The following is a 19,323-nucleotide window of genomic DNA, read 5'->3' as shown; positions in this document are numbered from 1 at the left end:
TGGAAATCCTGCTTTAAAGCAAATGCCAAAAAAAACCAAACAAACCAAACCACTCATTCACGCATCAAAAAATATGATTAAAAGGTAAGCCAGTTACAGTCACAGTACTTCTACCAAGATAATTTTTTTATTAAAAAAACAAAAATCCTCTGTAATTAGTAAAATATTAAGTTCAGCAATGCTAGATAAAAAAGGGTTAAAAATCCACAAAGATGTTACTTAATCACAGAATCAGCTGATCAAGGTACAGGCTCTCTGCATATCCAATCCACTCTATAGGTTCAGAGCATGTGTAAGTTTTCACAAAAACAGCATAAAAAGGTGGGGAACATCCTTCCTACACCATTCACATGCTGAAACTCAGAATATTGAGATCTAAATGAATCAGCTCTCGGGATACACTGATATGGACCTGCCTCCAGCTGAAATTTGTGCTACCTCTTAAGGCCCTTTGAGCCCAGCAATTCAGCCAGCATTCAGTCTACATCACTGTCTCCTCACCCAGCCTGCACTCAAACTGTGCTCACAGCACCCAGGAGGCCCTTCTCCTTCTGATTTAGAGAAGACTCTCCCACCTCTCAGGACTTAGAGGTTCTTAATGAAACTGTTCTCTCTTTTCATAAAACACATCTGTATTGTGCGAATTTAAACATTTGGGACTGCAGCACTACTCAGAGTAGTCAAAGTCTGTATTTAATTCTGGAGTGCAGTCAAAATTGCTATAATTATATATTTTTAAATATACCCTTGATATTTTTCATTGTAAATGAGCATTTATGTGTAACACAGAACAAAAGAAATGACCATGTAGTCATATATGTATTAAACAAAAATTCTCATGAAGCAACAGAGGCACAATGTGATCTTGTTACTGCCTCATTTGATAGTACAATGGCTTGCACAGTGTGCAACATCATTACCAAGAAACATTATGAAGCTTCAAGGCACGAGTAATGTATGGGACTATAATTATGTCAGCTTTGAGAACAGCAAGTATTCTGGGTTCAGTTCAGCATTCCCTAATTCAATAAATAACCATTTTTTTAAAAGAGTGCATGTCAGAGTGCCCAGCTCTTCTGATCACAACTCCAAGACAGGCTAATGGCAATTAGACTTCAAAAAGGATGATGCTTATCCCTGAAGCATACTAGGATAAGCATACAATAAAATGAAATAGCGGAATCTTCCATATCTTTCAAACAGATACCTAGAAAATACACACACAATGGGTTCATAAACACTCAGAATTTGAATGACGTTTGAGCCAACATGTCTTTTAGGACAAAAGGGAAGGAAGAAACACCTCTATGAAACTTCCAGCTGCATACTGCAATAAGAGATGAAAAGCATTGCTAGCTGAGGATAGCTGTCCATAGAAGAAATAGAAGAAAACACAAAGGACTAGATTAATTTATGAATATGACACAGAACTAAGAAGGATGTTTGATACCCTAGAAAATAAAAGTACAAAGTGAGGGTAGCAAGAAGGAAGAGAATGGATGCTAGCTCTTAAATAAGATAACAAGAACACCAGGCACTGGAAACTGAAGAGGAACCAGGTCAGTACACAGGAACACTGAAAGCAAATAGGAGTCCCCAACAGAACTAGAAATGATACACAGAAGAAAGGGCTAGAGATTCACAACACCACGTGGAGAAGCAGGTCTGTGCAACTGCAGCCTTCTTGTTATTGTCAGTCTGGCCATGAAAGAACCAAAATGATATCATGTCTGTTAGGTACAACTGATGGACCTGCAACTGAGAAGCATCACAAGGAACCTAGAAAACAATTTTAAACCCCCCAAAACTGGTACTGCAGGTTTCCCACTTAATAAATAAATATCAAATACTAACTGCTTCAAGGAATTCTTGCAAACAAGGAGATACCTGTATGAACCTCATGTACATCAAGTCCCCAGAGAAGGAATAAAAAGCCTAATAAGAGGATAAACCAAAAATAGCTAAATGATGAGTTGTATAAGGAAGCTTCTATAATGTTTGATTGTTGAGGTGTATTTATTGAAGGAAGTCATTTTTCAAGAGATAAATTTGACTTGAACGCCCAAGGGAACAGCTACCTCGGATCAAAGCCAACACAACTGATAAGAAGTTTTAAAATGAGAAATGATTGATCCCCAAGCACTAGTGAAAAGGCAGAATACAGGGTAGATGAGAATGCAGACACGGATTTTTTAAAAAAAGTGTGGAGGCAGGAGAACATATGGTAAATAAAAAGAATTAAGACTGTGAACAGCAGTCAGGTAACAGGAGATGACATGCCCAAGTCTGTTCTATATAAGCAACAGAGTAAGAAACAACTCTGATGTCTAAACTCTCAGGAGCTTTCTCAGCACAATGGAAGATTCTGAAATACATTTATAGGATGTGAAAATGAATGCTGTGAAGAAAACAGAAGCTTGATAACATAGAATTCAGAAGTGGCGTATAGATACAGAAGGACAAATACCATTCAGGAAAGATAATATTAAAGATTAGTGCAGTGGGATATGCAAGGCTTTATGAAAGAAACCATGTTTTTTTATAAAAGTCCATTCTTTAAAACATAAAGTGTTTCTGCTAGAATCACGGTGAAAGCTCGTAAAAGATCCATGGTCAGATATAAACATGGATAAAGATCACTGTAACATCATTGGAAAGAGAAATACTATTAGCTATTGTAACAATATCTATTGTGACGAGAGACAAACTTCCTGACAAAGATTAGAACTGATGACAGACAGTAATAACAGCTAATGATATGGGTAGAGGCAACCCACATTTGGATATTACAGCCAGCAAACCTGCATAACAAATAGCCACAGCTAACAAAAATTTGCATTATTTAAATTTGATTTTGTCATGTAATGACGATTTAAATAGTTTATCATTGAAAGCTGAGTTAGCCCAAATTAAATCAAAGGGCTAAAATAACAGTTTCATAACTCAATTATCTACTTCAAAAGGGTAAACTCCAGCAAACCTAGGGAGCTCTTCAGGGAGCTCGAACATAGGAAACTGGAGCCTGGAATGTCTTTATGTCAAAGATATGATAACTAGGAAACTGTACTCCAGACATCTGGAGGGGACTCTAGATTTGATTAGGAACCATCACAAAGTAGGCTAGTAGCTACAAGCAAAGAGCCAAAAAATGTAGCAGGGATTATCAGGGTCACCTAACCTCGACAACAGCATGGAAACTGAATAATTTGCCACGTTTTTTTTTCCTGGCAGAGTTTAGGAAAGCAAAGGGGAGGGGGAGAAATTAAAAAAAAACAAAACAAAAAACCACAACAAACCATAAAACAAAAAACCTCTTGATTTGATGAGTTTAAACAAAGATCAACAGATCAATGACAGAGTCTAAATTGGGCCAGAAGCCAAATTAGTATTTGGCATCTCTTTTCCAACAGATTTTGATAACTATCAAAATCATCACAGATAACAACAGAAATACAAAAGTTATCATGGAGACAGAAGTACAAAAATTCCAACCACTACATATTTTTAACTGAGAAAGAGTAAAACATCTTCACAGAAATACCAGCAAGTATGAGGAGGAAACTGCAACCTCCCCAACTCATTCCCTCAGAGGACAATATTGTTGACAGTATACAAGGAAAGGTTGAAAAAAGCCTCAAGAGGCTGAGCTTTGGCTTCTAAGGCTACACAGTTTCTTAGGTCCTTGCCTTTGCATGAAGACAGTTCCAGCAGCTTTTTTGCCATTCCATAAACTCAAAGAGGAATGGGACGCACCAGCCCACACTAGCTGTGGCATTCTACCACCACACAGAAACAAGGGTGTGCAAATTCTGGGGATCTTAAGGATTCAGCAACTTTTCTGAAACAGCTTTCACTCAGAATATATGTTTTTATATATGTGTGCTTCAAACCCATCTCAAGCTGTTAAGAAATTAATTCACTGTGATCTGCTCTTGTCACTTAGCAGTAGCCTTCAGGCAGCCCTTTAAAGTGGCACACCCCTACCAACAAACACAATACATAAAAGAACCAAAAGTCTGAAACCATCAACAAGAATAGGCCCTAACATAATGACAGGACAAATGGAGGACATCTTCAAGAATTTCACTAGGCCACATTCCCCAAATATTCCATTCCACCAGTAGTGGTATCCAGCAATATACTCAAGACACAATTAACCAGAGGTTTAAGCAGCAGAAGAAAGCACAGAAATTTCCTCAGGCATGAGAACAGCTTCCAAAGGACAAAGAGAGACAGGAAAAGTCTCCTCTGTACACTTTGTAAAGACACAGAAGACAGATCCATTCTTAGGAAGTCTTTATGCTCAGGACGTCTGGCTTTTAACTTTTCAGGTAGGTCCTGGAACTGGTATGTCACAAAAAATAGGAAAATTTAAGCTAACCTTCATATTTTTATCCAAATGGCAATTACATATCCACATTGTAATGCTGATGTTGGCAAGCTTTGCAGTGCAGACAGTGAACAGGCTGTGCCACAGCAGGGACCTCATTTCAGATGAGGTGAACCTGTAAGTACCTCTTTGGCATATGTGAATGGCAATTTATACAATTTTGAGTGTTTCTTTTAAAAGGTAAATTATTTCATTTTCTCCTTTGCTGCAGAACTCCAACCAGACCTGACACTCCCTTGCAAGCCTGGAAATCTGTGTTAAGGATTCATGAAGTGGGTATCTTGGTGAATTCTGGTTTATAACAGAGGTCTTAATTAGGGGCATTAACTAGCCTGTAAACGAAATTTCAACTGCTTGTATGTACAGCCTATGTAATGAACTAAGATTTCATGCCTTATTACACAAATAACACTTTTATTATGATAAAATAGTATAATAATACTTCTTCTGAAAAGTATACCTACTTACACAATGAGGCAATTGAAGCCACAGGCAAGAAAATACCCAAATAAATGCTTTGCAAAATACCATGTTGCCAAATACCATCACTTTTCCTGGTTTAGAAAATGATCCCACTAAATTGTCTTGGGTTATATACAGACAATATCATTCTGAACAAAGTTCATTTTCTTATTAAATCCTAATCAGTTTTGCAATATGTAAGACAATGGAGTAGTCACCAAGAACCTGATATTGCACTACTTCGTAGGGATATATTCCCAATGAAATCATCAGGGATTTTTTGATTATGTGAAGAGTGCTGGTTACAACGTAATAATAGGATATCATGGAACATTCACTAAAAGTAAAACATGCTTCTGTCTTCATTCTCTGGAACTGAGCTCTTTAATTTTATATAGCGATGTGACCTGTGCTAAACAAGTCCTGTTACTCCATAGCTCCTCATTCTTATCCTGTACTAGAACTTCAAATTCTCACAAAATCTGCTAAGTAATATTTATGAAATGTTTCTTCAATTAGTATCTTTTACAAAGCAGTCCACAGGAAGCTTTAAATTTCAAGAGATGAAATATATAGCAGGGAAAGAATGTCACGTATTTGATTTTTATGTATGATGGATATGTTACAAATTACTTAGAATGAATTTTTGGTTTAGATCTTGACACTGCCAAGAAGACAAAACTAAACAAAATAAGCACAGTCAGTCAGTAATAAATATTTGAGCTATATTTTCTCCTTAAAGACAGAATACCATTTCTGCAGTCTGTTTTTAGAGACTTTTATATCTGCATCATCAGTTAGAATAACACAGAAAGTACATTTTCGGATCTCATTTAGAGATCATTCCAGCCCTGGATCCAGAAACTAAGGGTGATCTGCTGACAAGTGGGAAGTACTGCATACCTCCCTTGTCCTCAGCCACTCATCCATACAATCACAGAATCATTTAGGTTGGAAAAGACCTTTAAAGTCATAGAATCCAACCATTAACCTAGTACTGCCCACCTTGGTCAAGTGCTAAAACAGCTGTAATGTGGGTCGGGTCCAGATCTGACCTCACTTTTTTTAAATCCCAGGTTATTTTTCCCTCAGCCCACTGCACAGATTCAGCTCACAGTACTGCTACATGAAAACTTTTACCAGCAGTAGAGATGGGACAGAAATGTATGCAAGAGAAGGCAAAGGTGGAAGATACAAAACCATATCTAGCATCAGCAGCGTGTACTTCGATCATCTAACAGTGATTATAGACACCTCTTACTCTGAAATATTCCATGACACCTTTTACAAGCACACCAGTAATTACTGTATGAATATTTATCTATTTTACCTTTAGTTCAAGCATTCAAAAAGAAGTTACTAGATTCTTACCATACACAAAGTAGTTTTTTATTGCCAAAGACAAAAAAAAAAAAAACAAGACTTATCTCAAAGCACAAGGAGACTTTCAGTAACTGCAGACTACAGTGGGATGTGCTGAACTCACATATAGCCTATCCTCCACCACTCTGCAGGTAACAGAACTATCTTCCCAACTTGTGTGTGCAACTACAGCCTGCTGATCAATCAAAACAGCTCCAGGTGCTGAATCCATTGGCATCAGGGCAGAGACACAGAGAAGTGGCTTTCCAAGTATGCATGTGCACATGCATACATATACATACATTACAAGATAACAGTTATGTAGAATATATAACTGCTGTACTTCGACAGTACCCCTGTATTTGCCATACATGTGTATTTAAGGAATAAGTTCTCCTTATCAACATAATTTTATTATAAAAAAGGATCTTTGGTGCAGTATATGCTAGCTATCTATACAACATCTCTGCACAGCAGTCTTCAGATCACATATATATACACACACACACTCTCTCTGTATTTTTCTCCCAAATGTTACCCAAACATCCCAAAATTTAGCAGAGAACAAATATCTTACCTAAAATTTTTAAGCCTCCAGTACAGTACGATTCTGTTGTGAAAAAAAATAGCTCTCCTGTGTTTCTCACTCTCCTAGTAACTTGTCCAATAATGATTTCAAACCCTACTAACCAAAGTGGAGTCTTACAACCATTAGACAGCCATTAGGGAATGGTTTCAGTGGAGGTTTTAACCTTGAAAGGTCCTAATTAAAGAACCTAATGTGGCATTTGGACAACAACAATTCTAGTTTTATATTAAATTATTAATTTTTTAATGAATGGTCCTGAGGACAGAGTACTTTGGCTATGAGAATGTCAACTGGTTATACAGTATCTGCTTAAAATACCTTTGAAAGAATTATGCATTACCTTTTGTAATGAATGTGGTTGGTCCTTTGAACCAGTTCAGTGTCTCTGAAATCGTTTCCGCACAGTAGGCTCAAGGAATAAACATCCTGATAAAAAGCTGTGGTGGGTTGACCCTGCCTGGATGCCACATGCTCCCCAAAGCTGCTCTGTCACTTCCCTCCTCAGCTGGACAGGGGAGCAAAAATGTAACAGAAGGCTCATGGGTTGAGATAAGGACAGGGAGAGATCACTCAGCAATTATCATCATGCTCAAAACAGATTCAACTTGGGGAAATTAGTTTAATTTATTACCAATCAAATCAGATTAGGATAACGAGAAATAAAACCAAATCCTAAAAACACCTTCCCCCCACCCCTCCCTTCTTCCCAGGCTTAACTTCATGAATTCTCTACCTCCTCCCCTCCAGTGGTACAGGGGATGAGGAACGGGGTTTGGGGTCAGTTCATCACACGTCTCTGCTGCTCCTTCCTCCTCAGGAAGAGGACTCCTCACACTCTTCCTCCTGCTCCTCCCACAGGAGACAGCTCTCCACAAACTTCTCCAACATGAGTCCTTCCCACAGGCTGCAGTTCTCCATGAACTGCTCTAGAGTGGATCCCTTCCATCGGTGCAGTCCTTCAGGAACAGACTGTTCCAAGTGCTTGTCCCCTTCAAGGTCACAGCCACATTCGAGCTTCCCCCTGTTCTGGTGTGGGGGTCCTCCATATGCTGCAGCATGCCCCACCATGGTCTGCACTATGGGCTTTAGAGGCATCTCTTCTCTGGCACCTGGAGCACCTCTTCTCCTTCTTCACTGACCCTGGTGTCTGCAAAGGTGCTTCACATATTCCCACTCCTTTCTCTGGCTGCAACTGCTGTTGCACAGTTTTTCTCCACTTCTTAACTGTTATCCCAGAGGTACTAACACTGTCACCAATAGGCTCAGCCTTGGCCAGCAGTGGGTCTTTCCTGGAGCTTGCCGGCGTTGGCTCTGCTGGATACAGGGGCAGCTTCCAGCAGCTTCTCACAGAAGCAACACCTGTGGCCCCTCTGCTATCAAAACCTTGCCACACAAACCCAATACAAAAGCACATAACACATCTGAGTTCACAGTTAGTCAAAGAAAGCTATTAATCAATCACAATTCATATGAGCTACTGGTATCTCTATGCAGGGGATACACAGAAGTCTGGCAGTTTTGAATCCATGAAATAGCCTCATAAACACATTTCTATTGTGCCAATAAGCACAATAATCACTAACAGTTCCTAGTGCCCATAAAAATTATTTAAACAATAAGCTTAAAATATTTTTGTTTTATTTTATCAAAAAGTCTCCAATCATGCAAGGTATCTTCCTTTTATTCTTTTAAAGATGTCTTCTGGTATCTCTTTTCTAAGACTTTTCCATTTCTTTCAGCCTTTATGTACATTGTAATAAACACTTGCCCACCACTTATGGTCAAACCCACATTAGTTTTCAGACAGCCATCTCAGACTCTAGCATTACATATCTTGGCTCAACCTGGGCACTGAATAGCTTCACTTGAGTTTTATAACTCAAGTTTTGCGCTGCCACGCTCATCAGTCACTTAAAGCAATCAGATCCAATCTGTGTCTACATAACCCTCAACCATACAGTCTTTCAAAGAATATATGTGTACACTTACTGTAAGCCATAAAAAGCAAGCCAAATATAGACAGTGTCTTAGTCACAGGATCGTGTGACTAACAATTATTTAGGTTGGAAAAGACCCTTAAGATTATCAAGTCCAACCACTAAGCTAGCACTGCCAAGTCCACCACTAAACCATGTCACTAACAGCCACATCTACATGTCTTTTAAATACTTCCAGGGAAGCTGACAACAAAAACAAATTATAAAATTCCTCATACTCCTAAAAAGTGAAAACACTCCTTAGATTTATCTAACATTCAGTGGCGCATTTACTTCTCTTTTTATAAGGCTCAGATTTTCTGTATAAGCCATTGATCTTGTTAGATTTTCTGTTTGTTTCAAGACCATCCAAGCCCACGCATGCACGAATCTGTTTTGAAACCCAAGGAGGCCCCACAGCTGGTTTTAACCATGTCAGTGCCAAGTCACATTCAAATGGATTTCCTTCTCCATGCACAAAAGCAGCTATTTTTAAAAACTGTAAAACTGCACACATCTGGGAGTGCTTACAGTACTAGTAATCCCTATATAGTACACGTTGTCATCACTACTAGAAAATCTCTGTTGTTTGACCATAGGCCCAAAGAACACAACTTCTTTTTGAAGCAGCTCTGCTTTATGTGAGCTTAATTTCAGATCTGTGGCCATACACTTATCACAGATTATTAGTAATGTTTCTGTTCTGGAAGTTTGTACTCACAACACAGTCATCATACTATAGTATAGAGACATGTGTGCTGTGCTGTATTCTTCATTACCCTACTTCTTTCAGCTCTAGCTGAAGAGACAAACAAATGGGAGTCAGGGCTAGTGAACACCCATTCTTCTTGACATATTTCTTCAATAACCTCCAAAAGCTCTTTCTTCTCTGATGGGTGTACTTGGTCAGGTAGCTACCAAATAGTTCAGTATTCTTCAGGAAACAGCTTGTGCTACCCCCACCCATTACATCTGTCTTGGCTTTTTTGTTCCTTTAAATAATATTACCAATGTCCCAGAACAAGAGTTTCTCATCCCCTTTCACGCTTTTTTCCTAGCCCCACTTCTATCAGATCCACAGTTTCATGCTATGCAATAACTCTCTCCTTTGTTGAGTATTTGCTGTTTGCAAGTTATTTGGCAAAACCATCAGGGAACTGTTTCTATTCCAAGAAACTCTACTAATTTCATCCATTAAGAAAGTTTCAAGACAAGACTGAACAAATCCCTCCTCTTCACTGAGCTCCCAATTCTTTACATCTAGCTGCCATTACGATTTCTATCCCTGGAGCAAAGAAACTTTATTCACTGAAAAAACAACTGTGAAAGCATACTCTTTTCACACAATTTGTTCACTTGAACCAAATTTGAGTGAGGAACTTCCATGGACAAAACTTTAGAATGTTTTCCCTGCCACTTATTAAGCATATTGGAATCCAAACCAACTATTATTTCAACCCTTATTTTTATTTTCTTCAAACTTCAGAGGCCAAATCTGCAGGGTCAGTTACCTCAGCCTTGGATAAAAGTATGTTTATCAACCACAGCTTAACCAATTTCAACCAGTTAGAAGGACTCACATCGTGTCAGGGAGCAGCAAGGGTCAGCTACTTCCTAAGGGAAGACAAGCCCCAGGCTGAGGCTGTCGCAGTGCAGGCACTACCCTCATTAACGAGGGCACAGTTGCAGAAAATCTGAACATAGCACACAGAGGAAGGTACTCACTGGTAACAGGGCATTCTGGCAGTCCCAGACAAGGAAAAGTGATGAGCCAGGTCTGTAGTCCATGTTGGCAGTCCAGTCAGGAGCAAAAGGCAACAGGACTGGAGACAAGGCTACAGAGCAAGTCCAGAAAGCAATCCAGAGAACAGACAAGACAAAAGACAACAAAGTACATCTAATGGCATCTATCCAGAAGTGAAGCTACCTACAACACAGGTCTGATAGTCCCTCCAAGAGTTAGAGTCACACCTACCCAATAACTTGAGGCAAACCTGAAGTCCTAAAGACTAGCTGAAAATGGGTTTCTGGGTCCACAGGCAGAAAGGGTGTGGGAAGTGGCCCAGGTGAGGCTGTTTGGAGTTATTAAGGCCTACTGGTACTCTAAGAGCCCTGATTATTTTGTGGTTTCTATTTATTTCCTACATGTTTACTCTTTGGATTTAATTTTTATGACATCTATTAGTGTTCTTCCTTGCCCAGAGTCACCATCCCAGTGCACTTCACAGCCAAACTTCTGTTATTGCTCTCCAGCAGCCCAAACCAGAACTAAAATTTTAGGGTCACTCTTGACGTTTTATTCGCTGCTTCTATTTTATACCCTTCCATTTCTCCAACAACTGAATGATTTTCATATATTGTTACTATAAAGTCTGTTCAAATGTACAGGTATGTTTATGTGTCCAGGTAATTTTTTTGGTTTATTTTGTTTTGCACAGAAAAAAAACCCAAACAAACAACTGAGTTTGGAACGTTTGCCTTAATATTTTATTATTGCTAAAATATCAGCAATAGCTCTTGGACATGCTTTTCTTGGGCATGGTTTGGAAGGGCACCTCATAGACCTTCATAAGATCTGTATATCAAAGGTTGTGATCTGCCATGCAAGCAGAGCTTGGATGGGCAAGCTGTTTGCCAGAAAAACACTCATTATCTCCACCTCCCATCTTTACATTCATTTATTGTGACCATTTTGGAAAATGGGATATGAATAATTATGGTTTTTCTCAATCTTTTACAGGACTTACTTCTGGACATTTCTTAGGCTGCAAACCCAGTAACACACATGTTGCAAATGTCTGCCCTAAATCAGGCGCAGTGCTTGCCCTGTCCCACATCCTAACTAGTTTCTTCTAAGGCATGCAGCTCCTTCACTTGCTTAGTGGTATGATTCAGTTGTTCTCCAAGTTCATGCTGAAGCTCCCTTCTGGTCAGTGGCAGTACATTTGCTATTTACTACCATGATTTCCTCCAGTTTGGTCCCATGGGAATACAGATCACCAGTTTGCTCCTGAGAAACTGGATCCCATTTCAAGCACTTGAGCAGCATCATTTCATTAAGAAGTTGTCTGACATTTACCTGCAAGTTGGCTCTATTACGAGTACAGGTGACAGGCTCACTATACCTTTGTTTAACTAGGAATAAATGTATGAAGTAAAATGGCACGAATTAATTTCTTTATCACAGGCCCAAGTTTCTTACAGACCTTTGCTGTAAACATTTACACCAAACCAGTGCTCCCCTTTAAATTTATGATATTGGCGCAGCTTCTCTTTCACCTCTTTGCCTCACTCTTCATCAAGTTAGCAAGTTTCATGTATCCTGGTCAACTTCTTGAAAGTGCCTTTGACTTGAACTTCAGTCTCAGATTTAGGTGGACCACCGCATAAGAATTTAAGCTGCTCCTTACATGTCTCTTACATTCATGTTTGCAAACAAAAACATCAGTAAAGTTCAACCTCACTATAATAATTTAGCAATAAAGACAGTAATCACATAACGTATGTCACATAGTTGTGAATCTGCTCATACAGCACAGGCTAACACTTTAATATTAATTTCCACAGATCATGTTCATAGCACACTACACTCAAAAGTGAACGGCTGAGCTGTGCATGCATCTCCTGGTGTCACTATCCCAAGCAACTCATACCTCTATAATGTCGTTTACCCACAGGTCTCAGAACCCTCTCACATCTTGTCCCTTCCACAAAGACTTCCAATATAAGTCCATTAAAAAAAAGACCTCTTTTATCCTTTCAAACCCACCATTAGTACTATCTAGCTGGCATAATTTTAGGCCCAAGATTTCTTTTCTCACGGATTTCTTTACTCTTACAAAGACTGCCATGGTTTCTTACATCAGTAAAACCAGGAGATGCTTGTCTAAAGGGACAACCTAGCAGGAGCAGATGGAAAACGAAGTGGTCAAGGATGAAAGTCTTTAGATCTGCTTTGCCTGCAAGTCCGACACTGGTGCGAGGTCCATGGGGCTGAGGGGCTGTGCCAACCCTAGAAGCAGGCTGACCCCAGGGAAGGTCCGGGCTGCCTTCACCTCACTTTTGCCAGTCCACCAACCCCCTCCTTCAGCCCTCACTTCCTCAGGGCTTCGGAAGGGGGAGGTGGCTACAGGGCTACCGCACGCTCGACTCCCCCTCGTCTCCACACGCTCCCTCGCAGCCCTCCGCTTACCCCGGGCGCAGCCGCGGGCAGGCGGTGCACCAGAAGCCGCTCCCAGCCCCGCTCCAGTCCCCACCGCGGCCAGCGGAGGGCGCCCGAGACGCTTCCCTCTTCCCGCTGTAGGGGCCGCGGAGGAGCGCCGGCCTGCGGAGGTGATGGGCTCCCCAGGCCTGTGGCCGCGGACGCCGGCTCCTGCCGCCGGCCAAGCCGTCGCCGCAGAGACGGGGCCGAGGGAAGCTCTGCTCTGGAGAGAGGGGCTCGGAGGCCGCTGCCTGAGGGGCAGAAGCCGCTGGCCCCACTGGGCTGCTCGGCACACAGGAGAGCCAGAGCATTGTCCGCGGTATCGGGATAAGGCTTTTTCCCTGGTCTTTCATTCCCACCACCCCCCACCCGCCCCTTATTTTTAAACAAAAATCCCCCTGCAGTTTATTGGGTAATTTAACAGCATATGATTTAAATCAATATAAAATTCAAATACTTTTGTGCCACCTGTTGGATTTTACCACTAATTACATGTAACTGGAAGCACACTTCTGTATTCAGGCTGGGAAGTTATTTCCCATAATGTTACTAGGTGCCCTTATGAAAACGCTACTTTGTTTTGCTGATCAGAAGTATTTTCTCCCTGGGTAGGCAGATAGCACTGTTTTTTCTCCATAAATAATCTGTAAATTACAGACAACATTCAATGAAGGCACAGTGTGATGCAGGGCTGGAGTAAGAGTTTTTGTGATAATACAGTAACTTTTTGAAAGGGTTATTAATGAAGAAACCCCAGTTCAGAATGGAGGTGGAAATGACTGGGTCTAGGCACATAAATGCACCTGACAGCATTTGTGGTCCAGGAGAAGGGGGAGTACAGAAGGCCTGTGAATGCACAAACATACACCAATGCTGCAACTCAGACTATCAATCATGGGCGGTCATACAACACAAAGCATGCCAAATGTTATACAGTTGAGACTCTCAAAAAACAATTTTGTTCCACCCTTCTCCAATAGCTGTCAAGTCATAATGTCAGGACACATTTTATTGTATAAGAATAACCTGATTTTATTTCACATTACAGTGGTGAGATTTGTTTATTATATAGTGATGCTATTTTTGAATGCCCAGGTATAAATGAGCTGCAAATAAAACCATATGCTTATAAGAATATGAAAAATAACCAGTGATGTTATCTGAATTTCCTGAGAAATGACCTGTGGGTTATCAGGTGTCTTGCTTATTATTCCTTCTCTATGTATAATCAACTTTACTGTTCTTTGAGAGCAGGAGGTGTAGCAGCATGTACAGAAATGCAAGTGCATGGGGAAGGAGTGGCTCACTCTTCCCAGCTGTAACTGCTAAACTGTATGGGAGAGGTGGCCACGATGTTATTTTCCTACCCTGACAGGTGAAAAGCCCATCCCTGCTTCTCATGAAATGCTGGGTGAGTGCCCGCCCTTCAAGGGACGCAAAAGGCCATCAGATCCTAGAAGCATTCTTCCATGGCAACAACACAAATAACTGAATCCCAAAAATTGTTTAATTTGCCTCCATGTACATCTTCTTGCATTATTTCCCTAGATTGAAAGTACATAGGACCAGGAATGTTTTCAGGTTTGCATGCAAATACAGCCATCTTTTTGGTCCAAATGTCTCCACAGTGTATTCTACTTCTATTTTAAAATGCAAAACTTTAAAAGAATGTGAGGTATTAATTAATAAAAACATACACATTTTCTGAACTGTTTGTGCTTTTTAACCCAAATCTGGCAACACACTTAGATATAAAATTAAACAACGAAATTAATAAACCGTATCAGGCAAATAGTATGTACAATGCAGCATTTCAGTGCTGACATCTGTCAATCTGATTTGCAGAAGGCTTTAGTAGTAAATTTACATTGAGCCTTCTGTTAGCAAACAGCATCTTTAAACTGACTCCATTGAACCCAATTTTATCTACTTTGGATTTTTTGACAAACCCACTTCAAAATATTTCCTGGCTTTATGAGGACAATTTTCCACTGTTTGATGAGTCATAAATGGCCACAAAATGTTCAAGATGACAGAAAAAACACACCAAGTAAAATTAAAGTGTTTATACACCAGTATTTTGCTCTTGGCAAGTGCATAAGTGACTTCACAAGATGCACGTCAGTGCACATTACATATTACACATTGTCTTTTTAGAGCAGTCTGTAGGCAACATAAGCATGTCCCAGGGTCCCAACACAATGGCTGGGGCTTTGTTCAGTTTCTAAAGACTCGTAAATATCATTTCAGGCTTTAGTTCCTAATGTGGTAAAAGAAATGTGATGTCTTGAACTAAACCAAAAGCCATTTATTTAAAAAATGCACAACTGACTTCTCTGCTTTCATTCCCATCATCTTCCCTCTCATGTGGATTATATTAATTATTTGTTGTCAATTTATTGCTACATATTTAAATAACCTAGGAAGCAGGAAAGAGAATCTGGCACATTTGAGATCTTTTCTGCAGGAGAAAAAAAAAAAATGAAGCAGTTTCCATTTAGCTAGTACTACTAGTACTTTTAAAAACAACTGGAAATAAGTTGATGAACTTACAGTTAAATTTCTGTGCAGTGGAACTTAAAATTTAAGGAGCCTTTCTTAGAGTGAAAGAGTCAGTAGAAGTTTAATCATCATAAGCCAAAATCCAAAGAGGAGTACACCCATTAAAGAGGAAACAGTGGTTTTTCTAATAGTCTTTCTTAGCAAACCTGGGTAGATTTCTTTCATGCAGGCGAGGTTAGGAGGAAAAGGTTTGGCTTGATACTAATATCAATCCTTTCTTAAACATGGGAAGAGCTATAAAAGATCCAAAAGGAGCACCTCACGATAATGTCAGAGACCTGGAGAAGTCATGACATATATGATGCCTCAGCTGCATGATGTCACAAGGAACACAAATACAAATATTCACTGCAAAGACAGTTGGTTCCCTGCCCATGAGAGAGGGAGGAAGACCTTCATGTGCTGGCTATGCAGTTTGCAGTTGAACTTCAGAGTGAGGTAGCCCTTTCCAGGGGCTGGAAGCAAGTCAAGAGAAGGAAATCCTGCATGGAAAGAGGAAAAGGGAGAAAAAAAAAAAGGAAAGAGAACCATATTGCTTAATCTAGGAAGCCGTCTTAGCTACAAAATATTGTCCTTAACCTCTTCTTCATGGCAAAGAGTTTAATGCTGCTTAGGTTGTGACTTTCATTAGAAGTCATCCTTTTCAGTTCTTCCAAGATTTTCATTGCTGTGCTATGACTTCTCAGCTCATAACATAAATTATTTTTATGCCTTTATTTTACAGGCCACACAGAAGGCAGTCAAGCTCCTTTTTTCCATTCTGCGTTTTGAACGCCCTATGTTTTTCTTTTCTCCCTGTCCATATATTCCTTCAGATTACTCCAGGAGCAACAGTTTTGTTAGCCAATCTGTGTGACACCTTGCTTAATCTATGTTCTTCCTTAGTTCTAAAGTAGACATAATCCCCAGGCTAATTATGGGATAGAGGGGTTGAAAATATATAAAACTCCTTTATCTCTTGGAATAACAAGAGGTACATCTACAATTCAGGCTCTACTTTTCCTGAAAAAAAAAAAAAAGATTCTGCATTGACTCCAAACAGGCTATAAAATATTTTCCATAGATGTGGAAGTACACTAGTGTGGGCAGAGTTTGGAGAAATATGCACAGACCATGTATAAATGTATGGGATAGTTTTCCTAGTTTATGAGGTATACATTTTAGATGATGGTCTCTGTGTTTCAATAACTGTGGGAGGAAACCTGACTTTTAAAAGTGCATCCATCTTCCTAGACAAAAGAAAAGATCAACTTCCCAGAAACTTTTGTCATGGAGTCAATTCTAATACAATGAGATGTAATGCTAAATAAATCATTTTTTGAATTACAGATTGTGAATCCATCACCCTGGACAAATGTTATTCATCTGAGGGGGAAAAAAAAGGATGACCTAAGAATAATTGTCTACAAGTATTCAAAAGAGAATCTGATTTGTCACTCCCATTTTGGAGTGCCAGTGTTAAAGTTGTGCCAGCTTTTAAAAATCCTTCTTTGACTTTCAAGTAATGTGTGTGTGGTTAAAAGCCAATTAGAGAACAGTGGTATGATTTGGTGATGCAAGGCAAGCGCCACGGTTTAAAGTGTCATTAAAAGTCTACTCTCTTTACAGACTTAGATAAGGCCTTTCTTTCCTTTAGTCATGCTTGGATGTCCTATTCAGTGTAGTTACCAGACTGATATTAACAAGAATTAATGTGTTAAAGTTATGCCCTCACTTTGCATTTTCTAGCACGGTCTTCAAGGTAAAGGTTTTTTTATCTGTTTAAAAAGCACAATTGCCAATTATACATTCAAGAAAAAGAACTATTTTCTCTGGCTAAACAATGTGACCCCATCCTCCATCACTGCTGTAAGCCGAAGGTTTGTATTCTTCCCTCCAGTTCGCACTAGCAGAATTTATCTACAAGTGTCAGCAGGAAACAGTCAAATTACCTGACAAATCATAAAACAATATTTTATGATGTAAAGAAACTTTTGACTCTGCCAGTGTGCCAATCAATATGTAAGTACGATGATTCATCAAACAAACATTCGAGGGCTTGGAAAAAATAAATCTAGGTTTGTCCCATATGCCAATCAATCAGAGATTGCCTGAAGAATCATGAAACACACTGGGAGATGAGTAAAAACTTTCTGGGCTCTGCCAGTTTGCTGGGCCAATCAATCACAGTGCGGCTGTTGAATCATGAAATACTCTGCAGCATGTCAACACACATACGTGGTTGGCACACTTTTCATCCTGAGTTTGTCTTGCAGTTAAATTGATGGAAGGTGAGTTATAGGACTGTTGTTTCTCCCACCTACTGACCTCTGCAACCAGCCACTCTTAAATCCTCTTGCCCTGCCCTTCGTTAAAACTGGAGGCTCAAGACAAAGGTTCAACAGGAGAGCAAACACAGTTTCGATGTCAGATGGGTTGTTAACACGCTGCTGAAAGCTGTTAAACACATATTTTGACAACAGAATAGACACCTACAAGAGTGGTATTCTCTTCAAAGTTCTTCATGTTATTTATCTGGAAATATAACACATAAAAATAAATAATGTAATACATAATTTAAAAAATAGTCTGGAATTTAGGTCACAGTCCCATGGGTAATCTTTTACCTAGGCAACAACTCCTAGCTCTACTGTGATTCATTACACCAGGGGAAAGGTGGGGGGGCAGGCACCATGGCATTGTTGTTATTTTTGTTCTCATCTCAGCCAAATTTGTTCAGCACAAAATATTTTTCCTATGGAACAGCTCAACTTTTTACAACTTACGTCAGAGTCATCTGAGTGAAGTTAACATTCTCTTCCAATCTATTCTCCTTTGTTTTGTGATCAGCCCTCGTTGCACATATTCTAATACTACACTGCAAAGCATTTTCCCTGATGACATGAATACTCATGTGACATTTTGCAGTTAACAAAAAATATTTGAGCTTAAAAAATGTATGTTTGAAAAAGCAACTTTTTACCAAATTCCAACTCCTGTAAAATTTGATGTACATACTGTGTCACTCTACCTAATGTTATTTTAGGGTGTATTTTTCGAGACCAAAGTAGGTAAGTTTACCACACTGACAGGAATGGCATTTGTGTAATTAAACCATGACAATGACAGTGGAAGTCACTTAATAAAAAAAAAAAAAAAGTCAGGCACAAAGAAAGAGCCCATCCTCACGCCACACTTTTCCAGCAATAGCCAACAAGCCTGTGTGATGAATTGGTGAAAGGTTTTTGCAGATACTTCAGGTTTTTGCAGGTGTTCCATTTTTATATGAAATCACCAGTTTTCAGAAAGAGAAATCTGGGTCCTGATTCCCTATGAGGATGATATCCAGTTCCTTGGACTCTCTAATGTCATCATTATTTCATTAAACAGATTTCTGAAGCTTTCCAAATGACTCTTCAGTATTCATGCAGGATAGCAGAGAGAATCATATTGCACAAATTTCTTAACACAAAATTCAGATACCTCTTAAACTGTGTGAAATTTAACTAAAACATGTTGTTCTGCTATATATATAAGATTATAATCAATTTGATAGAAGTTTTGATCTCCTTGGCAGGAGACAAAATCCATTAGTAGTTTAGTTTCATAGGAGTAGGTAGGTGAACAAAGAAGGATGTTTTGAAATAAAAAGCTGAATTATCATTACAAATTAGGGGAAAATTGACATTTTCTGTATTTTCTATTACTTTTTGGTACCGTTAATAATTTATTTTCTTTTTCTGATGGTCATTAGCATCCCTATTATTATTCAGAAACTGAAATTTATTGTGGCAACAGGACA

Source organism: Pezoporus occidentalis, unplaced genomic scaffold (genome assembly GCF_034315485.1).
Source record: "Pezoporus occidentalis ecotype Australia unplaced genomic scaffold, CSIRO_AGI_Poc_V1 ctg15, whole genome shotgun sequence".
In the NCBI taxonomy this organism is placed as follows: domain Eukaryota; kingdom Metazoa; phylum Chordata; class Aves; order Psittaciformes; family Psittacidae; genus Pezoporus; species Pezoporus occidentalis.
The sequence above is the reverse complement of the archived record's forward strand: the minus strand, read 5'-3'. Positions refer to the sequence as shown.